This window comes from Lepus europaeus, chromosome 11 (genome assembly GCF_033115175.1).
Source record: "Lepus europaeus isolate LE1 chromosome 11, mLepTim1.pri, whole genome shotgun sequence".
Classification (NCBI taxonomy): Eukaryota; Metazoa; Chordata; class Mammalia; order Lagomorpha; family Leporidae; genus Lepus; species Lepus europaeus.
Genome location: NC_084837.1, coordinates 49679049 through 49704094, shown reverse-complemented (window position 1 = coordinate 49704094; position 25046 = coordinate 49679049). Strand labels below are relative to the sequence as shown.

Genomic DNA, 25046 nt, shown 5'->3' with positions numbered 1-25046 from the left:
AATATATCATACTCGTGTATTTGTGCTTAAGTCGCCCATACTCAAATATCTCCCTTGCCCAGTAATCCAAAGGGAAAAACTCAAAATAACTAATGAAGAAAAATGTAGGAATTAACAGTTTTTTTTACTTTGTTTTACATATTTTTAAAGCTTAAAATGTTTAGTTTGTGATTTCTAGTAGGAAAACATTATCTGAATGAATACCCTATTGATGAACCACTGTAAAATGTTCCAGTAGCATTTGGCAAGGCAGAGGGGTTTAGATTATCTTCATCCCAGCTCTTTTGAAGAGAACATCAGAGGTGCACTGGTTTGTAGTATTGCAACACCCATTAAGTGACCAAACTTGCTTTTCTTTTAACAAGGCGGCTTCTTTTTTTTTTTTTAAAAGGATTTCTTTACTTATTTGAAAGTCAGAGTTACACAGAGAGAGGAGAGGCAGAGAGAGAGAGAGGTCTTCCATCCACTGGTTCACTCCCCAGTAGGCTGCAATAGCTGGAGCTGTACTGATCTGAAGCCAGGAGCCAGGAGCTTCTGGGTCTCCAACGTGGGTGCAGGGGCCCAAGGACTTGGACCATCTTCTACTACTTTCCCAGGCCATAGGAGAGAGCTGTATCAGAAGAGGAGCAGCCGGGACTCAAACTGGTGTCCATATGGGATGCCAGCACTCCAGGTGGCGGCTTTACCTGCTACGCCACAGCACCAGCCCCTAACAAGGCTTTGATGGAAGGGCATTATGATCTCTACATTTGGCTGAGAGTTTACTGATGAGATTTATAACTTTGGGCTTGTTCTGATATTTGGACATATTTGCGGGGTTCCGGAGCACATCCTGGAAGGCTCCCATAACTTCTGGATCCTGCATGGCTGCAAGAACCTCTGGATCAGAGAACTTCTTTGAGTCCAGGCATTCCTGCCATTTCCAGGCATGCCCCTCCCATTCCAGGCATCCTCCAGGAAAAGTGCCAGGCACCTCCAGGCACCTGGAAAAGAGCCACACTGGGAGCTCCTGACTGTCCTCTGTCTTCTTCCTCCCTCTGGTCTCTCTCCTGCTCTTCTTGAGGCTTTTGAACCCTTTCTTTTCATTCTCTGATCTCTTACTCCTCACATTTTTGCTCACGTTATTTTTGATGTTCTGTGATATTCTGTGCCCTTGGTTGAACTTTCAGCATTGTGCTAGCATCTCCATCTAATCCAATTCACAGGTAAGGGCAGGATCATGGGCTCCTTACTCCCCATGGCCCAGAAGTTTGTATGCTTTCCCTGACCCCTTGTAAGGCTGAGCTGTATATGGGTTTATTTCAAAGGTTCTGTCTCAGATGCTGTATTTGGCTTTGGTAATCTGATGAAGACACTGGCTCTCTTGGCATAAAGAAGGGGCACGTGAGGATTTGGCGGGAGGGTACCTGTGAACCAGTCAGTGGCTTTATGCAGCTCTCCATCACGTAGGGCTTCTGTGGCTGTCCCCTTGCATTCATTTACCTGATCAATCGTTTCCTTAGTTTCCTCCACACTTTCATCTCCCATTTCTCCAAGGGCATCACATGTCTGGTTTAATTACACTTTTAGGAACATTTTCCTCCCTTGGTGGCTCACCCGTCTTTGTTTTCCCCTGCCTTTCTACCGTCTGTGGACGATTTCCTCCTGCTTCATGTTTATGAGTAGTAGCAGGTGCATCTTTATATACCCCATGCCCCCCACCTACTTTCTCAGGAAGTGCATCTCCTTGGTCTCTAGAATGCTTGCATCCTGCGTAGACATTTTCATGAAGGCCCAAAGCAAGGGTACAAGTTCAGGAGGCAGTGGGAGGCAGAAGGCACAACTCAGGAGGTTGTGACTTGATACAGACAAAATTTTCTGATGGACCAGGTACTAAATATGAAATGCCACTGCATTTTCAATAAGTACAAGCTGTCAAATCTAATTACAACTATGTCAAGCAAAGATAGATTTACCACTCTCGGCTCTCTTCCCTCTCCACCACCACTTTTAATCATGCATTCTAAATGAGGGTATACATTACTGAGCTCTAAAAAAAGGGAATGATGCCACTAAGAGTCTGTCACCTTCACTCTTTACTGTGTTAAATTAGGAAATAAAATCCAGTAGCATGTTCTAGTAAGAACAAAGGTCAAATATTTTAATGAATAGTACCTACAGTTAAAATTAGCTGAATTAACTTTGGTAAATGCTAGACAATATCCATGAAAAGCTAACCATGTATATACTTTATGGCCAAGAAGTTCCAATCCTGTGACAATATCCAATGTAGGTGAGTGCTTGGCTTACTCTCCTGCCTGAGACAACCAAAATCAACAACAAAATACAAAAAGTCAGTCAAAATGGATGACATAGCTAAAAGTAAAGGTCCAAAGCTACAAAATTTCAGAAGAAAACAAAAGATTTATTTGAGAGGCAGAGTTACAGAGAGAGCGAGAGAGAGGTCTTCCGTTCACTGGTTCACTCTCCAAATGGCCACAATGGCCAGGGTTGGGCCAAACCAAAGCCAGGGGCCAGGAGCTTCTTCTGTGTCTCCCATATGGGTGCAGGGGACCAAGCACTTGTGCCATCCTCTGCTGCTTTTCCAGGCCATTAGCAGAGAGCTGGACTGGAAGTGGAGCAGCCAGGACACAAACCAGCACCCATATGGGATGTTGGAGCCACAGGTGGAGGTTTAGCCTAATACACCACAGTGCTGGCTCCAGAAGAAAATACTTGTGACACAGGGATAGGTACAGAATTTTTATATATGGCACTAGAAGCACAATTCATGAAAGAACAAATTAAGAAGTAGGATGCCACCAAAATTAAAATCCTCTATTCTTCAGGACAATAAAAAGACAAGCCATGAATGAGGAGAAAATATTTGCAAATCTATTGTCTGATAAAGAATTTGTTTTGGGGGAATTTGTCTAAACATCTTAAAACTTATTAAAGAGAAAACAACCCAACAAAAAAAAATAAGCAAAACATTTGAGCAAAATCACTAAAGAAGATATGGCTGGAAAAACACACAAAAAGATGCTCAACATCATTGGTCATTGGAGAAATGCAAATTAAAACCACTATGAAATATTTTAAACACTAAATTAAAAAGACTGACCATAATAAGTGTTGGCTTGTATACCAATATTCAGAAAAGCTTTTCTTGTAATAGTCAAAAACTGGAAACAACCCAGACCTCCATCAGCAGAATGGATAAACCATGGCATATCTATATATGGACTACTACTGAGGAAATGAAAAATAATAAACTATTGATACATACTATGATATGGGTGAATCTCAAGACAATTATACTGAGGGAAAGAAGGCAGACCAAGAAGGATCCACACTGTATGCTTCCACTTATAAGGCCTTTTTTAGAAATCCCAGTTAATGCACAGGACAGAAAGCAAACTACCTGCACAGGACGGGTGGAATGCAGGAATGTTGAGGGCCAAGAAGGGGTTGCAAGGGAGGGAATACCAAGGGGTACAAAGAAATTTTCAGGGTGATGGACAGTTTACTATTTTATTGTGGTTCTAATTCTACAGGTGTATTCATATTACAAATTTATAGATTACTTTTGGTGGAGGAAGACAGGAGCTTTCTGGACTCCTGAAAAGATTCTATATGTTGAGGGAGGTGAGCCATGCATGGGTTTAAACACAGAAAATTCACTGAACTGTACATAAGAGTTATCTCATGACATATAAATAATACAGTAACAAAAATAGATTAATAATAACAATAACAGCATGGTTTCAAAAACCCCAGAGGTGGTGCTATGAATCTGTAATCACCTACCTGCACAGGTGTATCTCAGCACACCCCTTGCCCTGCCCAGTGCCTTCCAAGGTGACTGTCAGTATTAGATCACACCTACCCAAGCATTCTCCACAGAGAAATAATCTGTAAACTTCAAAGTGAATTTATTTACTGCAATTCTGACACTTGATTTCCTGAAAATCTACTTGTACAATGGAGAGCACATCTTATTTGTTAAACTCTCCGTTTGGGTCCATGGTCTGATTTCTGCCTGTCTCTTCTGGAACCTTTCTTGATCAAGTACTCCTCATCTTACATGAAGCTTCCATTCCTCTCTTTTCAGGTTGTCCCAGTCTGTTTTGTGTTGCTAATAATACAGCACTGGAGACAAAAGTTATAAAGAAAAAAGGTTAATTATGGCTCACAATTCAAGTCCAAGATCAAAGAAGCTGCACCTGGAATGGCCTTCTTTGCAGGCACAGTCTCAAGGAAGTTCAGGGTCTCACACGTCAAGAGACAGGGGGCATATGAAAGGGGCAAACTGGCTTTCATAGCAGACATGTTGTTGAGATAACCCATTAACCCACCTCCTGTTGTCTTACAACAAAGATTATGTTGCATTGCAATGCAAGTTTTGGAGGGGAACAAACCATGTTCAATCAATTGCACAGACTTCTTCTACTTGCCTGTGTACAGGCTTAACGTCTTTTCTTACAAGAATCTTTGGTTGACAGAGCAGTCCTCAAACCCTTTGCATTCTTTTGAGAAGTATGGTGGTGAGAGACTGAGACGTGCTTCCTCCTTATGCTGCTTCGCTACCCACTCATTCGTCAACTGCTCAGTTCTCTGTCTCCTGATATTCTCCAGAAACTGCTCCATGAACATCACAACACTTCCCTAAGTGTAAAACCCACTGCTTTTTCCGCTGTCCTCATCTGCCTGACTTCACTTCTCTCCTCCCTAGATTAGACAAACCCTGTGATGGTTAATTTTATATGTCAGCTTGACCAGGCCAACAGCAATGCAACTTAAACACTGTATGTCTGTGAGGGTATTTCCAGATTTAAAACAAAACAAAACAAAACAAAACACCATTTGGGTTAGTAGACTCAGCAGAAGTACCCTCTCCATATGGTTGGGCACCATCTAATTCTTTAAGGGCCTAAAAAGAACAAAAGGCAGGGGAAAGAGGAATTCTCCCTTTTCTCTTACTTCATCATTTATGCTGTGGCAGTTATTTTATCTTTTCTAGCCTCTGGACTGTGATTTTCACCATCAGCTCCCTTGATTTTCAAGCCTTTGGACCCTAACTGAATCGTATCACCAGCTTTCCTAGCTCTCCAACGTGTAGATGGCAGATCACGGGACTTCTCAGTTTCTGTAACTGTGTGAGCCAATGCTTTATAATCCATCTTCTATCAGTAGACAGACAGATATGGGTAGATAGAATATATGTATACTTCCTATAGATATATCCTATCGGGACTGTGTTCTAGAGAATTCTAACACAAACCCCAAGATACTCTTTGGATACCACAAGCCCACAAGGCCCAAAGGTGGACAAGAGGTTGATATGTTCAAGGAAGAGAAAAAGACCCAGAGGACAAAATAATGGCAAGAAAAGAAAGAATGATTGAAGTCAGAGACCAAAGCAAGTGCAGATCATGGAGGCTCTGATGCACAAAGCTGTGTAAATAGGAAGCAGTGGTATAATGGGATCTGATTTTTCATTACAAAATTATCCAGCTGCTGTAGGGCAAATGGGTCATTGCAAGAATGTGCACAAAAGCAGGGAAACCCCTCTGGAACTTCTATTGCAATATCCAGGAGAGAGGTCACGGCAATGACTTAGAGCAGACAACAGCAATGCAGACAGAGAGGAAAGGGGATTGTCTACTCTATTTCCCTTAGCCATCCAACATACAAATGGAAATCCTCAAGGTCAGTTCACAGGTCCCAGTCATGTATAGTGTATTGGAGGCCTCTGTGTACTGAGCACCACATTTTGTGCATGTCAGAATAAAGATGACTCTCTGATTTGTATTTCTATTTATGTGTGTGTGCTGTCTTATCTACCAGACAATAAATATCCAGAGAATGTAAGACTATCTCTTTGTATTCTCCAAGGTACTTGGTAGGGTGCTCTAATCAGAGTCTTAACTCAAATCTAACTCCAATATGCATCTCACGACATAGCTCCACTCCCATCAGAAATAACTGTTTGCTGCATTACTGATGACTGTGGCTAGAAACACCTCATCCACCCTGTTTTCTGGCCTCTGTTTTTCTCTTTTTATCTAGGGTCATTTAAGGTAATGTGGGGGTAGAGGGTGGAGAGAATAAACAAGCACACCTGACTCCCAAATTCTGACATGTGGTGAGGAGCAGCTTCTCTCACACACAAAGCCAGCATCTCCGTGACTTCGGCTGCAAATTCCAAGGTGGCGCACATTGTTATGCATTTCATTAGTATTTATGCAGCAGCCTAGGCATCATTGCTGAATTAAATGATGCCACTTGTGGTAAAGGACTGCTTCCAAAGAAAAACCCTGGGGTCTGTCCACTGCACAGCCTTGGTGAAGGTTCAGAACAAAAGGATCAAACACCTGACACTGCGGTGCTGGGTGAGTGGTGAGCCATTGAGGCTTCTCTACTCAGCTCCCTACTGACAATATCCACATAAATCGCAGTGTACTCGGAAGACAAACTGTCTTAATGAGAGGAGGCACAATTATCAATGCTTGGACGTCAGCTCTTCTCAAAGATCTGTCTTCAAGCCTCCATTTGCTTGTCTCTTGGTATCTTTCCCTGCCTCAGACCTACAGCCTGGGCTAGAGACTCTTTGGATAAGGTCAACAGAATCACAGCACAGTCATCGGACCTAGCGGCTACTCCCTGACAAAGAGAAAAGCTGCTGCTCTCAGTAAACACCAAGGGCAGCCACAGGGATATAGCTAAATGCTTCTCCAACCTTTTGGTGTCTACACCATGGAATGAGTTCCTCGGTGTTACTGGATGTCACCATGTGTCTCTCACTGGGAAGGTAAGGGTATGATATGCACAAAATCATTAGCAGGGGTAGCAATCTGGATAGAAAAGGTTTGTACCAATCAGATAATTAATTAATTGAAGGCCAATGCCTATCAAACAGCATGTGGGCCTACAATCTTGGAGCTTTTCATCAAATTGTTTTTGTCCCCAAATCTTGGGTTATTTTGACTGAAATTTGGGTCAGAAATCACCTTTACATCACAAAGTGACCTATGCTAGTTTTTTTTTTTTTTTAAAGATTTTTATTTATTTATTTGAGAGGTAGAGTTACAGACAGTAAGAAAGACTGAGAGAGGAAGGTCTTCCATCTGACGGTTCACTCCCCAAATGGCCGTAACGGCCAGAGCTGCACCGATCCGAAGCCAGGAGCCAGGTACTTCTTCCTGATCTCCCATGTGGGTGCAGGGGCCCAAGGACTTGGGCCATCTTCTACTGCTTTCCCAGGCCATAGCAGAGAGCTGGATCCGAAGAGGAGCAGGCCAGCACCACGGCTCACTAGGCTAATCCTCCGCCTGCGGGGCCAGCACCCCAGGTTCTAGTCCCGGTTGGGGAGCCGGATTCTGTCCAGGTTGTTCCTCTTCCAATCCAGCTCTCTGCTGTGGCCCAGGAGAACAGCGGAGGATGGCCCAAGTGCTTGGGCCCTGCACCCGCATGGGAGACTAGGAAGAAGCACTTGGTTCCTGGCTTTGGATTGGCGCAGCATGCTGGCCGTAGCGGCCATTTGGGGGGCGAACGAACGGAAGGAAGACCTTTCTCTTTGTCTCTCTCTCACTGTCTAACTCTGCCTGTCAAAAATAAATAAATAAAAAATAATAAAAAAGAAAAAAAAGAGGAGCAGCCGGGACTAGAACAAGTGCCCATATGGGATGCCAGCACCGCAGGTGGAGGATTAACCCACTGAGCCACAGCACCGGCCCCGACCCATACTAGTTTTAAAGCTAAACTGAATAAGGGGCCAGATATGAAGTCCTTAGATTTAAAAAAATACTAAAAATTATGACTTCCATTGACTCCTTCTAAAGCAGTAATTTTCATTTTTTAATGCAAAAGCTAAAGTTCTGTTCAGCTTATTATACCAATTTGATATAATTAAAGTTCACTTAACTGATTTTACAAATATGGTTTACTCTTTGGCCTATGTAATCACAGTAATACAGAATTAAATGGTCGGAAGATTTCTCTAGAGGTTTATTCTCCACGCCATGTCTTGCCTTCCAAGCTCCATTAGACAGATGTTTCTTCTTTTTTTCTCTTAAAAGTAATCAACAGTTCACCTAATAGTTAACACGTATCACTCACAAGAAACCCTCCTTTCAGGTCATAATTACATTCATTTGCATGTTTTTATTTTTATACCCTTGAAAGTTGTCATGTCAATGGTCTCCAGTTTTCTCCATGTTCATTCTCCCTGGTTCATTCTGCCTACCCAAGCAGGGCTTTGGTCACCCCACCCTCTACTACCACAAATCACCACCAGCTGTGTTGTCCCCCACTGACCAGAGCTGAGCTCGCCAAGGTCCTTTACTGGACACTGAGAAGATCTAAGAAGAATAGCTTAAAAGTGCATCCCCCAAATGCCAAACAGAACACACCAAATCCACATCCAACGTCAGGGATCTGAGCCCCTCTTAGAGTTTGCTAGAAAAAGTGCAGTGCTGCTTCATGTTCATGATCTTATTATCTTCCACGATTATTTTTAGGCCTTTTTTTGGCCACCTCCTCTGAGAGATTAGAGGGGAATTGCAATGGACATTTTGGACTTACTTTTTCTCTACAAGCCATAACAGTGCTTTCCATCCCTTTATGTTCACTTACTGCTACTGTCAAATGCAGGAAAGTCCATTGTTGAACTTCTTGGGGGATGCAGGTAGTTCCTACTCCTCAATAAAGAATTTCATGCCTTAAAGGCAAGACTTCTGCTTCTATTTTTCTCCAGGCCCCACTTCCATCTTGGCTCATGAAGTCAGATGGAAAATAATTTGGTACAAATTTGTGCCTGGTCTAGGAAACCAAGCATAAGGATGCTGGAGGTGATTCCGAGACACTCTCTAGTGTGAATAAGGATTCCAAATGGGTCTCATAGAATACTCATTCATGAGTAAAATGCAACATGAGGTACAAAAAAGGGAAAAGACCAGTACATTTGTTACTATAATACAAACCTATTTTTGGCAAGTCAAGAATTATAGGTAAAGTAACAGCCCACAATGACTCAAGTATGTTACTGAATCTTTTCTTGGTTGCTGTGAATTTTGTAGTTCTAAGGCACTTGAGACCCTGGGAAGCACAAACACACAAGCCACACCACAAAACTATAAACAATGGCAAAACCCTGTCAAATGTACATCTAGATGTAGAAGATGTGACTACCACGAGGACTAACAAAGGCAGCTTTGGGGTCTGAGGTTCTTACAAGGATAAGACTATTGCCTTCTCCTGTGGGCTCCCTCTGCTAAGGATGTCAGGACATCACTGAGTTCTACAGGAAGAAGCCAGTGCACCCTGCAGACACAGAGTGATGTTGAGGATGGCCGCCCTTTGGGTGACAAGCCATTATCTCCAGATCTTCACAATCAGGAATCTGTGCAAACAGAGTCCTCAGCACTGCTATCAGTGTCTCACCCCAAAGACACAGTCATGATGGGTAAAGTCACTCAGGAGCCCCAACAATTCAAGTCTAAATTACAGAATTTATTTCCAGGAAATAATTCTAAGTATAATTCTTTAAGTAATGCTATGTAGTGGGTCACAACTGTCCCTGGGTCCTGGAGGCCTAGCTGGCCCCCATCTATCCAGCCTCACTCTGTATGACACACTTCCATTGTAGACACTGCTAGAGACTTGACACCACCAGAGTGCCCAGGTACCCACAGGGCTTTGCAAGCATCTGCTGCTCCTGTGACTTTTCAGCCTGAGACACCCTCACAGGCACCGGCTGCAAATCTATGGCATGCCTGTCCTTCATGGGCCAGCTCCAGACCCTCCCTCTGCCACAGGACTCTCCTCCACAATGCAGACACTCTCTCTCCTTTCCCCAAAGTGCTTGGGGGTATTTTCTTTGCAACACTCAGAATGGGATTTTGCTGTACTGAATCTGATATGTACACACAAGGGAAATATGCTGTTTGCAAGTGAATGATTGATCCTGAACTGCTAGGTTCTGTTTTCATTTTTAATTTATTAAAGCTTTTTTGTGCATCTCTTATTCATTCTGTTCATCTCCTCAGGAAGTATTCCCCACCCCTCCACCCCGCTAACAGGTAGGAATTCAGCCAAACTTGTGACAAATCATCAAAAACTCTAAATCCACAATGCATTAGGTACCTTCAAATGAAAACATATTGCCTAATAAAACTGCAGTAGGATTTTGTTATTTATGAATTTTTTGTTACCCTGGGCAAAATAAGATACAATCCTGTCATCTCTAGGGTTTTCAGGCTACATTTGGATGAAAAAAAAAAGTCAACCAACAAATGGTTGTTACATATCTGTCCGTGGGGGGTTTGACAGGCTAGAAGAGACAGGAGAGTTTTCAGAGGAAGGTACATTCTAAAGGGAGACTTGAAGAAAAAGGAGAAGCAGAGATCCTCACAAAAGAGGAGGAAATAGCCACTCTGTCTCTCAAGTGCAAGAGAGAGTAAATGTTGGAAAAGCCACATGCCCAGAGAGGGGAGAGTAAAGACTGAAATGGGTACAGGGTGACTGTCAGGATTCTAATGAAATGGACAGCGAAAACAATGACTTCTAACTCTGGACTTCAGCCATTGTGATGTCCCCACAGAAGGAAGTACAGCGAAGGTCACTGCCTTCTACATGCGGTATTTAGTTTTCCTCCTCCGTGCTGGGCCAGAGGCACCAACTTTCTCCCTTCTCCCAAGGTCTCTTTTGTAAAAAGATTCATTTTGCAGATGAAAGTCCATGCCCTGACTGATGGGAACAATGAGGGCGTGGAGGAAGAACACAGGGACAGAGTCCAAAGATAACAGACACCGTTGTATGGGCCTCAGCTCTGTGCACAGTCTGTTCCTAACATAAGTCAAACAGCCCACGCTCACCAGGGCACCCACCTCACATAGACAAGGTGCCCGATTTTGCTGACAGGCAGGTGTGAAAGACCTCTATTGTCAATTCTGGTGCTTTGTAAATGAGATAAGGGAAGCATCCCTAGGACCACAAACTAAAGTTAGCATATACTGAGCACTCTAAATGAGAACTTCCAATTCTTAACCTACAGCAATGTTTTTAAGAGATGGGGTGGGGTAGGGAGGGAGAATCACTGGCTTTGTCCTTGGTAAATGGCTTACTCCCTCTCTCCTCCTTTCGAAGAAGCAAGGATTCCCAGGCCAGAAGCCTGAACTGAGGGTGGGGGAGGTGAGAGGGCATCTCAGCTGTATACTAAAGCTTGGGGTGCAGATACTGATATCCAGTGCTTATGCCCTGGTTTTAGATTTGTTCATTATACTGCTGACCTCCATTTCTAGCCAACATTTCCATAGTGTTGTTCAGGTACATAAAAGAGGAGTGTTGAAAGCCTGGTTGGCCCAGTGCTACCCACAGATACAGACCTCATTATGCTACAGACTACGTCCTAGCCATCCCATCTTAGCCACTGTTTTTGAGAGGCTCCAAAGAAAGACAGCCAGCATCCAAATTATGTCCTAAAAGAAATGAGCTCTGTTCACCAAAGCGTAAGCCAGGCAGAAAGCTACTACGGTTCATATGTTATGATGGATGGAAGGTCATTTTAATTCAAAGAGTGAAGCTAATTAAGAGGATTTTCTTCATAGAAGTTATTTGCTGAGACAACAAAGTAAAAGGAAATTTGTATGAGAAGACACACAGTGTTCCTGCAGGGAGCCTTAGACACGTCCCTTTGCATAGGATCCCATCGCTATACAGAGGCTCTTAAAAGGAAGTACGGATCAGCCTGCTCTGCTGTCTCCTGGGAGGAAGAGGACCTCTTTCCTACTCCCTGTCAGTGGCACAAACTCATTAAATGGGTGCAGTGGATGCTAGGCTCTTACGTGCTCCTTCATGTACCCACACAGCACAAGAGACATAGGATTTGGCCAGAAACTAAGCAATTCCCTCCTTAAAGGAAGCTGGCTGGAAAGGGAATGAGCCTTGTACCCAACAACCCTGGACTGCAGCTAACTGAGTAATGCAGTGATTCTGAGGGGACATCAAGCATCAGAGGGAGAATGCAAAACAGCTGGCAGCGGGTTGGGGTTCTAGCTACTCTTCTGTGGACACTGCAGACATGTTCTTTCCCTGTCTGGTCCCACTTCTATCATTTGTGGGAGGAAACCAGGTCAAGGGACACGATGAGCCCCTTCTAGTTTCAACATCCTATGGTTCCAGGAGTCACGTAAGTGCATGCTGTGTCCTGTGATACACCTTCTGTCAAGCCCAGATGTCTAATAAAATCAGAAACAGAGACAACTATTTTAGATAAAAACGGTGGTAAAAGATCTATTCATTAACAAATATCTGACACACAAGAAAAATCTTCAATTCTTTATACCCAGTCATAGCTGGAAGACTCATCTGAGATTGATATAGATAGCCTGTTCTGCCAAATCCTCTGCAATGTGGATTAGGTGTTGTGGGGTGGGTGTAAGGCATGGGGAGGTCTCTTGGCAGGAAGGGAAAGCTATTCTGTTGGGGGCGGCAACCTGTTAGGCTCATAACTTTCAGAAATTCCCCTGGAGGGAATCATGACCGAATATGAGAAGTTTATGTAAATTTTCTGTCTCACTTAGGAGGAATTTAAACTGCCAACACTCAGAGCATAAAGCAGTGTGACTATTCTTTTATTCTGGAAGAAATCTGAAGGCACAAATAACATTCATTCAACAAATATTTACTGTGTGCACACTGAAGGAGAGCTGATGCACGAGAGGTGGGAGGGGGAGGGGGAGGATGAGTTGAAAGGCAGAAACAAGGACAAGGTGATCCAAGGACAGCCCTACTCTTCAGAGCGTATGCCTTTCAGAAAAGAAAGGGCATGTTCCTAAGTGCTAAAATATAACCATAATATGATAAACACCATGATGTGTATTTCTTAACCACCAGCAAGCATATAATCAGGTATTTGGCGGCGGCCAAGAATACACGTTGTATAGAGAGGGAGAGTGAGGCAACAGGTACGTGTCTGGTGGACACAAGACCAGCATCATTTGAATGGCAACCAGCAAGGTGGGTAAGGCTTACAGGGATCAAGGCAAGAGAAGCAAAGCAGATCTGAATCAAACAATCCTTGTGCTTCCATGGCTAAAAAGAAGGGCCCTCCTATCTAGAAAGGACTGGTTCACAAATAGAGAAATGATGCCAAGCAGAGAGCAGCTGATTTCTTTTGGATTGTCTTGACCTGGGATGGATCTTAAGACAACTCATATCCTGGACAAGAATCCTGGATACTCCTCTATGTTCAGACTCAATGTTTAGGAAGTAATCTTGTTAAATATGTATTTATATTCAAAAACAGAACCCCAAGCTTCCTGGTCTTGTTTCCTGTCCTTAACACAAAGGCATTATTATTTTCTTGAGAAGGAAATTACTCCAGTATCCCTGTCCAGGCTCTGACACTCCGGTTTGCCCTCAATCTTCTTCCTCTTCGTGAAAGGGCACTCAGAGCTGTAACAATGACTGCTAGTGTGGGACAGCACAAGGGGTTTGATGTAGAAGCAGCAGTGATGTGCTTGCGTTTCTGTTTAAATGATGGGAACGATGTGGAGAGAAAACACTTAGACTGTTACTTCCCTTGAGATCTGCTATCCATTAAAAATTCAGCTGCAGGGCAAGGTGCATTTTAAAATCTAAGTCAAGAGGCTAAAGTTGGCAATTGGGCATTTGAGTGGGTATGCAAAGGAACTTACTGGTTTTGAACAATTCAAGAGGTAATGTTTAAGAACATTAAAAATTAGAGCAATGATGAACTAGATGCAGGTGGAAAGTGAATGAATTCTGGCACTACAATTTAACCATAGACACTTAGTGTTCTGAGCTGAAGGTAGTCAGTTTTGTTGGTTTTCTTAAAATTTTTTATTTGCCGGGAATTATCAAAGTATTTGATTTTTTAAAACTTCGCTTCCCTTCTCACAAAATTGCTTCTTAAAAGTGTTAAAATCATTCTGTAGGTATCTATTTGGAATGATATGCAGCTGGTATTGCTTTGCCAATGTAGCCTGGTTAAACAGCAATGAACATCGGTGAGTATATTAGAAATCTGGCCACTCAGGGGGTACCCAGAAGGCAGTCAGCTGGGTGTTTGTTAACTGAATGGAATGGCTCTTTCATGATGATCTATACCTAATGGCCTCAAAGCCAATTGTGAGTACTCCGCTGCCTGCTGGCCACCTAATCTTTTTAAATAGGCAATACATCCACATTGTTCAAAAACCCTGACCTTTGTGTCCATCTACTGCATTCTTTACTCCCTCTCTTGTAAGCTTTTTCCAGGGTTTCTTTCTGTAGAAAAACCAAATATGAGTAGATATTCTCATTTACACAAAAGGAAAGTCACTATATATATTTTCTTTTTTTCCCAAAGAAATCTTATATTTAAGGAGTACAAATTTTATAAGTACAACTTTAGGAATATAGTTATTCTTTCTACCATACCAGCCCTCCCACCACCCCACTTCCACCTCCACTCTCACCCCACCTCCTCCTCCCTCTCCCATTCCTAGTCCTGTTATCCATTAAGATTCATTTTCAATTAACTTTGTACACAGAAGACCAACTCTATTCTAAGTAGATTTCAATAATTTGTGCACACATACACAAAACAACTGTGTGAGAACAAGTTTTACAGTTAATTCTCATAACACATTGAGGACAGAGGTTCTGCATGAGAAGTGAGTGCACAGTGACTCCAGTTGTTAATTTAACAATTAACATTTATCATTCTTATGTATGACATCAGTTATCACCTGAGGATCTTGACATGAGCTGCCAGGCCAACGTAAGCCTTTTGAATCCACAATCTCCATTAGTACTTAGACAAGGCCATAAGCAAAATGGAGGGACTCTCCTCCCTTCAGAGAAAAGTAGATTCTTCTTTGATGGCCACTTCTTTACCCTAGGGTCTCACTCACAGAAATCCGATCCTTCATGTAGGACTTTTCTTTTCTTCTTCTTCTTCTTTTTTTTTTTTTTTTGCTACAGTGTCTTGGCTTTCCATGCCTGAAATGCTTCATAAGCTTTTTAGCTAGACCAGAATGCCTTAAGGGCTGATTCTGAGGTCAGAGTGCTATTTAATGCCATGGCACCATCTGTGTATACAAAGGCTACTGATTTTTGTGTATTGATTTTACATCCTGCTATTTTATCAAACTCTTCTATGAATTCTAATAGTCTCTTGGTGGATTCTTTTGGATTCCATATATATAGAATCATGTCATCTGCAAATAGGGAGAGTTTGACTTCCTCTTTCCCAATTTGTATCCCTTTGATTTTTTTTTTCCCCCCTAATGGCTCTGACCAAAACTTCCAGGACTATATTCAACAGCAATAGTGAGAGTGGGCATCCCTGTCTGGTACTGAATCTCAGTGGGAATGCTTCCAACTTTTTCCACTTAAATATGATGTTGGCCATGGGTTTGTTATAAAATGCCTTGATTGTGTTAAGGAATGTGCCTTCTATACCCACTTGCTTAGAGTTTTCATCATGAAAGGGTGTTGTATTTTGTCAAATGCTTTCTTTGCATCTATTGAGATAATCATATGGTTTTTGTTCTTTAGTTCATTAATGCGATGTATCACATTGATTGATTTACAAATGTTGAACCAGCTCTGCATATCAGGGATAAATCCCACTTGGTCTGGGTGAATGATCTTTCTTAGGTGTTGTTGGATTTGATTGGCTAGAATTTTGTTGGATTTTTGCATCTATGTTCATCAGGGAAACTGATCTGTAGTTTTCATTGTCTGTTGTATCTTTTTGGGTTTAGGAATTAAGGTAGTGCTGACTTCATAGAAAGAATTTGGGAGGATTCCCTCCCTTTCAATTGTTTTGAATAACTAGAAAAGAATTGGAATTAGTTGTTTTCTTCTCTAATATTATTGATTTGGGTCTTTTCTCCTTTTCTCTTTTTTTGGTTAATTGGGCCAAAGGTGTGTCAATTTTGTTTATTTTTTCAAAAACCCTGCTCTCTGTTTTGCTGATCTTTTGCATTGTATTTTTGGTTTCAATTTTTGTTGATTTCTTCTCTAATTTTAATTATTTCTCATCTCCTACTAGTTTTTGGTTTGGTTTGCTGTTGTTTTTGTAGATCCTTGAGGTGCATAGATAATTCATTTATTCGGTACCCTTCCAATTTCTTGATGTAGGCCACAATTGCTATAAACTTTCCTCTTAACACTGCTTTTGCTGTATTCCATAAGTTTTGATATTTTGTATTGTTGTCTTCATTTGTTTACAGAAATTTTTTGATTTCTCTTTTGATTTCTTCTATGACTCACTGTTCATTCAGATCATATTGTTCAGTCTCCATGTGTTTGCATATGTTCTAGAGTTACCTGAGTTGCTAATTTCCAGCTTCAATTTATTGTGGTCTGAGAAGGTGAATGGTGTGATTTGATTTTTTTGAATTTGCCAAGATTTGCTTTATGGCTTAGCATGTGGTCAATCCTAGAGAATATTCCAGGCACTGCTGAGAAGAAACTGTATTCTGCTACTGCAGGATGAAAAGTTCTGTAGATTTCTGTTAAGTCCATTTAGTCTATGGAATCAAGTATCTCGGCTGTTTCCTCGCTGATTTTCTGTCTGGTTGATCTGTTCATTGCTGAAAGTGGGGAACTGAAGTCCCCTGTTAGGATTGTTTTGGAGTCTGTCTCTCTTTAGATCCCTTACCATTTCTTTTTTTTTTTTTAACTTTTATTTAATGAATATAAATTTCCAATGTACACCTTACCATTTCTTTTAACAGTTTTTGTATTAAAGTCTATTTTGTCTGATATTAGGATGGCTACATGAATCTTTTTTGGTTTCTGTGGCATGGAATATCTTTTTCCTTCAGTTCACTTCCAGTCTGCAAGCATCTTTACTGCTGAGATCTTGTAGGCAGCAAATAGATGGGTTTTGTTTTTTAATCCAATCAGCCAGTCTGTCTTTTAACGAGAGTTCAGGCCATTTATAGTCAAGGTGATTACTGCTAAGTAATGACTTTACCCTGCCATTTTCCCATAAATATTCCTATATTTTACTTTGGATTACTTTTGTATTTTTACTGAGATTTTCTTCCTTAACCTCTTGTGTATTGATAACCATGTTTCTGTGTAGCTTAAGGTTTCTTCCATAGCTTCAGGCTTTTCCGTGACAGTAGGTCCTTCCTCACTCTAAGGAACCTGCTTATTTTTCAAATCTAATTTTTGTTTATATTAATATTTTCATCCTTTAGCAATTTATGAAGGAATACGGGCATGCAATCAACTTTACTAATTGGTGTTTCAGTTTGTTCCAATACCATTAACAGTTCAATTTTCCTTACTGATTTGAGATACTATTTTTACAATATACAAAATTTCCCATGTACTTTCCCATGTACTTGCGTATAAATTCTACATGGGATCCTCAGTGCTACCAGATACCTAATCTAATGCTGGAAGAATCATTTACTTACCTAAAGGCCTCTTCTTAAACTTCTGAATTTTCTCAGAAGACATCTTGGGACTTTCAGTTCCAAGACATGTTTCATCCTCACTTGTTAATCTTATGCCTAACTAAAATTCAGTAATTTCTTTCTCATTCAGAGGTTATTTGGTATCTGGGCAGATATCTGTGAACAATGAACACTAGTATGGGGCTACTATCTTATGACTATTTTTACTGCAATGAAATTGTGAGCAAGAACAAATAATTATAAAAACACACAGACACCAGGGAAATACAAATATAAACCACAATGAGGTTTCACCTCATTCCAGTTAGAGTGGTTATCATCCCCAAATCAAAAATAAATGAATGAATGAATGAATGAATGAATAAATGTTGGTGAGGATGTGGGGGAAAAGGTATCCTAATACACTGTTGGTGGGAATGTAAACTAGTACAACCATCATGGAGATTCCTCAGAAATCCGAAAACAGATTTAGCATGTGACCCAGTCATCCTAAAGGAAGCGAAGTCAGCATATAAAAGAGTTATCTGTACCCTCATGTTTATTGCAACTCAATTCACAATAGCTAAGATATGAAATTAACCCAGATGTCCATCAACTGATGAGTGGATAAAGAAAATGTGTTACATATACACTATGGAAGACTACTCGGCCATAAAAAAGAATGAAATCATTTCTTCTGCAACAAAATGAATGCAACTGGAACTCATCATGATTAGTGAAATAACTCAGTCCTAAAAGACAAATATCATGTTTTGCCTGATTTGTGGTCATTAATATATAGAACACACTAGTTAGAAATTAAAAAAAAAAAAAAGGAAATCCTGACATTTGCAACAAAATTATGCAACTGAAAACCATTATATTTGGTGAAATAAGCCAGTTCCCCAAAGATAGATATCATGTTTTCTCTGACCTGTGGTAACTAATACAGTACCTAAAATGTAATGTATGAAACTGACACTTTGAGAGTTGATGATTGTTTATAGCCCTTGTCTCTACTGTTGAGGAACAGTGTTTTTTATTCATACTTTTTGTTGAACTCTTTAGGGTTCTTTGTAGGGTTAATCTTATGAGTATAAAGTATACTGAAGATAGATCTTTGTAAAAATTAAGAGTGGGGATAGGAGAGGGAGGAGGAGGAAATGTGGGAGCATGGGCAGGAGAGAGGGTAGGATAAGAAGCATCCCTATGTTCCTTGTATGCCTTAAATAAAATTTTAAAAAATATAGAGGGCACAAAAATGTATATGAGTGAAATTGACATTTTGAGAATTGATTACTGTATACAGTCCTTGTCTATATTGTTGAGGAACAGTGGTTTTTCTATGTACTGCTTATTGAATTCTTTATTTAAATTTTCTACTTACTACTTACCGAATTATGGTTAAACTTCTGATTATAAAATAAACAGAAAGTATGCCATTATAAAAATCAAAAAATAAGGAAGGAAGAGGGAGGGTTTGAGCATGGGCAAGAGGGCAGGGAGGATAGGAAGTATTATTATACTCTTAAATCTGTTTATATAAAAAACATGAAATTTGCCCAACTTATATAAATAAAAAATTTTAAAAAGCAAAAAAAAAAGGCACACAGTACCAAAAGTTCTAATTATACAATGTTTAATCTGAATAACCACAGATCTCAAACACATTTTTCTTTCCTTTTTTTTTAAAAAAATTCATTTGTTAATTTGAATGGCAGAGCGAGAGAGAGAGGAGAGACAGACAGAGACAGACAACCAATCCTCCATCTGCTGGTTCACCCTCCAAATGATCACTGCAGCCGGGACTGGGCCAGACTGAAGCCAGGAGCCAGGATTTCTATCCAGGTCTCCAAGGTGGATGGCAGGAACCCAGTTCCTGGAGCCATCATTCCTTGTTTCCCACGTATACCAGCAGACAGCTGGACGAGAACCAGGAAATCCAACACGGGATGCAGGCATCCCAAGCACTGGCCCAACCAGTTGTCCCCTCAATGTTCCCTAAATTTTAAGGAGTAATTGAGAAAGACTATTGAAATTCTACAAAAGCATAAAAATACGTGCATTATAAAAGAAAAAAAAAACCAATAAGAACTAATAGCCCAGTAACTATCGGAGCCATGTCACTGAGGTAGGAAAGAAAATAGCTTCTTTTAAAGAAAAAGAAGGGAATTTTCATTTATTTAATTATTCACCATTCTTTTTTTTAAAATTTTTTGACAGGTAGAGTTAGACAGTGAGAGAGAGTGAGAGAGAGAGAGAAAGGTCTTCCTTTTTCCATTGGTTCACCCCGCAAATGGCCGCTACAGCCGGCTGGCGTGTTGCGGCTGGCGTGCTGCGCTGATCCAAAGCCAGCAGCCAGTTGCTTCCTCCTGGTCTCCCATGCGGGTGCAGGGCCCAAGGACCCGGGTCATCCTCCACTGCACTCTCGGGCCACAGCAGAGAGCTGGACTGGAAGAGGAGCAACCGGGACAGAATCCGGCACCTCAACTGGGACTTGAACCCAGGGTGCTGGTGCTGCAGGTGGAGGATTAGCCTAGTGAGCCAGGGCGCCAGCTAATTCACCATTCTTATCAATAATTAATAACCAACACTGCATAGAGAAGAACACATATGACTGGTTTTTGCTGTGCTATTTGTATCTGCTCTACAACCCTATACACAATCGGTATTTATTACATAGAGAAGTAAATTGATAATCAGAGTTTTTCTTCTAAAAAAAAAAAAAAGGACAAGAGCAAAGTAAGGTAAGGAGTTCTACACCCTAATGCTTCTGCTGTAATCCACGGTGATACTGGCCTGAATACTTAGCATCACGACATTATTGATCCTTCTCCTCCCAACCCTCCAAAATCTCTTGCCCTCTTCCTGGCTCCAGGCCAGCTCTCAGCTGTGGATCAATATTTCTTTTCATTCAGACACCATGATCTCATTTGGTACACTTTTAGTTCCTTGCTTGCATTCAAGATAACCTGACCCTCAGGGTTTGTCTGATGGCCAATTCTATTCTAGTCTCCAACCAATTACCTTAAGAAGAGATGAGGGAAAGAGGAGAGGAACTGGACAAACAATCTGACAGAATCCATTTTCTCCCTCTCCCTTGAATGTTTCCGGCCTCCCCACCTTGTCTTTCTTTCCCTAGCTCCAGGAGCTCTTTTTACAAAAGAGCAACAGGACTTTGGTTGGCAAAAGCCACCCGCTAAGAACAATAAAAAGCCAGGCAGAGACAACAATCCCCAAACAACCATGGGCCAGGTCCTGTAGGAAGGCAGCACAGTCCCCACTGACAGTGTCTCCGGGCCTGCTCCCAACCGGCCACTCAGGGCAGCAACGCTTGGGTCATTTGTTTCTTGTTCCTTTTTATCCTCCTGGAGTACACCTTCTTCAACTGTGAAATGATGAATCTGCTCCTACCACTAGGCTTGACAGCCATATGCTCTGCAAAGGGTCTCCTTGCGTCTGTGGGTGAAAGACTGCTATGACATTCCTCAACTGTCATGTTCCAAGTTGTGCTCAAAGACACAGAGAAAACACTTTAAAAACAGACTTACTAATTCACTATATTGTTTACAACATTATTCCCCAGGGGAACCAATGGAAGGTTTCCTTACTAGTTACCATGAGGGATTTGTTTCTGACATTGGGGGTGAGGCGGGGGGGGGGGGGGGGTAGGGAGGCAATGGAAAATGCAGCAACTAGGAAGAAGACTGAAGATTTCAAAAATTTCCCTGACAATGTTAAAACCTATTCCCGGGGCTGGTGCTGTGCCATAGCCAGTAAAGCCTCCACCTGCAGTGCCAGCATCCCATGTAGGCACTAGTTCAAGTCTTGGCTGCTCTACTTCCAATCCAGCTCTCTGCTATGGCCTAGGAAAGCAGTAGAAGATGGCCCAAGTCCTTGGATCCCGGCACCCATGTGGGAGACTAGGAAGAAGCTCCTGGCTCCTGACTTTAAACAGCCCAGCTCTGTCCCTTGCAGCCATTTGGGGAGTGAATCAGTGGATGGAAGATCTCTCTCTTTCTCCCTCTCTCTCTGTAACTCTGCCTTTCAAATAAAGAAATAAATCTTAAAAAAAAAATTATTCCCAACCCCTCTGAGACACATGAATGCTTAGCTCACACCTCTGTGTTTACCATGCTATTTGTCTACCAAGGCTTTGTGTCCCCTGTGCACAGAGAGGGAAGGCTATAGCTGGGAAACACACAGGGAGCAGTGGTACCACGTCCCTACTGCACTCTGGGTACATGATTCACTGCTCTCCGCCATCTGGTGCTGGGAATTCAGGCTCTATATGTGAGAATGAGCGGTGAGGGGAGACACTAAGGCAAAAATCTGGAAATAGTCCAGTCCTCACTTATTAATAGAAGAAACATTTATTAAAAATGACCAAATACAAAAAAGTGGGCCACGTATGGCTCAATGATAAGAACATGTCATGAACCAGTGATGATGATGAATCTAATTCTGTATACCCAAGTCCTAAAAAAGATGAGAGGGGAGAACAGGGACAGCTAGAGGGCAAAGAAGATGACTTGGCAGAACAGCATTGTGGGCAATCCAACATCTGAAAGGTTAGATGCGTCACATTTCATAAACTTTTCTAGATTCATCTATCAAAAGGGTGTTTTTAAACTTGCACTGAAAATCCAAAATGCACTGAGATTGTTCAGACATTATTCTATTTTTTTGACACCATTCTTTTTTTTTATTTATTTATTTGAAAGCCAGTTAGAGAGAGAGAGAGAGGGGAGAGAAAGAGAGGGAGAGAAGGATGGATCTTCCATCCAGTGATTCACTCCCCAGATGTCCATCATACACAACAGTCAGGGTCTGGCCAGGCCGAAGCCAGGAGCCTGGAATTCCATCAGGGTCTCCCATGTGGTGGCAGGCTGGCCATCTTCCGCTGCCTTCCCAGGCACATCAACAGGGAGCGGGACTGGAAGTAGAGCAGCCAGGACTTGAATGGGTACCCTGATGGGATTCTGGTGTCACAGGCAGCTGCTGCTCCCACTGTGCCACAACACCAGCCCCGACACAGTTGTTCTTACACAGTTGTCACCCCGCTGTGAGCTGCTGGCTTTACCACACACCTTCCTTCACAGGTGATGTTATCACTAGAAAGCTGCCCAGAGGCTGGAGCTCCTTCTGAGAATTTTTGCAAACCTACACAGAAAGAATAGTGAGCACATTGGTGAAAGGCTTAGGTTGTATTCAGCGTGCACAGGCCACACATTCAAGGGTAAATCCGAAGGGCAGCACACTTGACACCTTCTTTGGAACTCGCTGGCTTTCTGAATCTCTCCACGGTGGGTGGCCAGAGCTCCAGCTAGCAGATGAAGTGTACACTGGCATACTCCTCAAGTTACGGCAGAGAACCAATCCGTTGTCTAGGGAATAGACTTTGGAAAGGCACTCAAGTCAATATTTGAACTGCCATTCAAAACATGAAAAAGTTACTTAAATGCTATAGCAAGAGAATACTTGGAACCAGACAAAACGTGAAGAATGTCCAGTCAGAGTAAAACAACAAAGAAGACATTCACAACTCACTGTAAGTGAGCAGAGAAACACAACTTTTAATATTAATATTTAGTCACTCATGACATGGGGGCAGCCAGTTTAGACTGGAGCTTACCTAAACTCCCTGAAGCAGGAGACAGACAGGGAAATGACTCGAGAACTGTTTCCAGCAATGGTATAGATGCATCCTAAAAGCTAATTGTGGCTGGCACTCTTGGGCTGCGTAAGTGTAATATTAGCAGCAGACACAGGTCTGGTCATCACTCTGGAGTGTAGCTATCATAAAGGGTGAGACAGGGAGAGGAGCTGTGCCTACGAGGGCTAGTGGTCACCTGTGCCACAACACCAGCCCCGACACAGTTGTTCTTACACAGTTGTCACGCCGCTGTGAGCTGCTGGCTTTACCACACACCTTCCTTCACAGGGGATGTTATCTGCAGGGATGATGTGCAAGGCTCATACACAAATACCCCCACGAATGGGGAAGAGTCACTCTACTTTGCTCCAAATCGGCTCTAGCTGTCTACGGACTAGGAGGCGGAAATCCTGTTAGTTCTCTCCTCCCTATATCTTGGAATAGTCCTCTCACCGTCTGAGCCACCTTACTCTCTCTGAGGACAGGTTCCCACCCTGAAGGGCACTGCCCATCAGTCCTGTCCCATTTCTGTGACTGGTCACTTTACAGGACCGGGTCCTAACCTGCAGGACCTCATCCTGAAGTAACTCTGAGATGCCTGAATCTCAGCAGATGTGCCCTATGGCACCTCCTCAGAGCCAGCGGCAGAAAATGAGCACTGCGCCTCGAGTGCTGCTCCTAGCCAAGCCTGCACGGACCTGCATCTGCTCAGCTCTCTGTCACATGCCTCCACAGGGCTTTCGTTACTAAGTCGGCCTCTTGTTCCCTTCCCCACCCCCAAGCATTCTCAGCAAAGCTTCCAAGGCAGTTCAATAGATAAATATACAGACCTCTTAAATCTGATCTCCCTAGGTAAATCAATAGATAAATATACAGACCTCTTAAATCAGACCTCCCTCAACTTCCTAACTAGTTCTAGCCCAATACCTCTCCACTACAGATTCACTCGTTCATATAACCTCGCATGTATAATAAGCCCCACTTGATATAGAATTCAAATTCAAGTACAAAAGAACTATCAGCATTTTGAAAGTTTGTGTGTTTGCACGTCCTTTGAGCCAGTAACACTATTTCTAGAAGCTGCTCCTGAGGGAATAGAGTGAATGTGATAAAGTTTTTTTATGCTTATTTATTTGTTTTCATCTACTTGAAAGGCAGAATGACAGGGAGGAAGGGTGGGAAGAAGAGAGAGAGAGAGACAAGGAGGGAGGGAGGGAGGGAGGGAGGGAGGGAGAAAGGAAGGGAGAGAGAACTAGAGTTAGGGAGCTATAGGGAAGGGGAAGGAAGAGAGAGAGGCAGGTACCCAAGCATTTGCACCATCATCTGCTGCCTCCCAGGATGTATCAGCAGGAAGCTGGCTTGGAAGCAGAACAGTCAGGCCATGAACCGGTGCTCCAACATGGGAAGCGAGCACCCCAAGAGGCTGCTTAACTTGCAAGCCGCAATGCCTGCCCCCAAGGTTCTATTTACATGGTTAAGTCAAGACATTACTTATAATAATGAAATACAGGCAATAATTTCAATTTCCAATAAGAAGGGGTCGGTTAACTACATTCTGGTATATTTTCATATAATTGAATGCTACATGATGACTGTAATGATATGAAATTCTTAGAAAAGGAAATCATGAAATGAAATGTATATATCATAAAATCATACACACTTACCTGTACACAAATGTATACAAAATTTCCTGTGAATACTGCTTACTTGCACGTCACAAATTTTCTCTAAGTACATATTTTTAAAAATGAACTCTAGAATAGGATTAGATTTACAGAAAAGTTGTAAAGATCATACAGAGAATTCCTTTGCACCCCATACCCAGTTTCCCTTATTGTTAATATTTTGCATTAGGCAGGAATATGTCACCAAATATGAATCCAAACTGGTATATGAAGTCCATGTTTTATTCAGATGTCTCTACTTTTTAACATGATGTCACTTTTTGTTTTTCATGATCCTATCAAGGTTACCACTATTAT

At 42.0% G+C, this 25046-nt stretch overlaps 1 protein-coding gene and 1 pseudogene across 3 annotated transcripts in view; both read right to left on the bottom strand.

Annotated features, from left to right (window-relative positions):
* Nucleotides 1–25046, bottom strand: part of STXBP6 (syntaxin binding protein 6) — a 283065-nt gene that overhangs the window by 56441 nt on the left and 201578 nt on the right. The window lies entirely within an intron of this gene.
* On the bottom strand, nt 710–17469 carry LOC133769714 (hsc70-interacting protein-like; annotated as a pseudogene).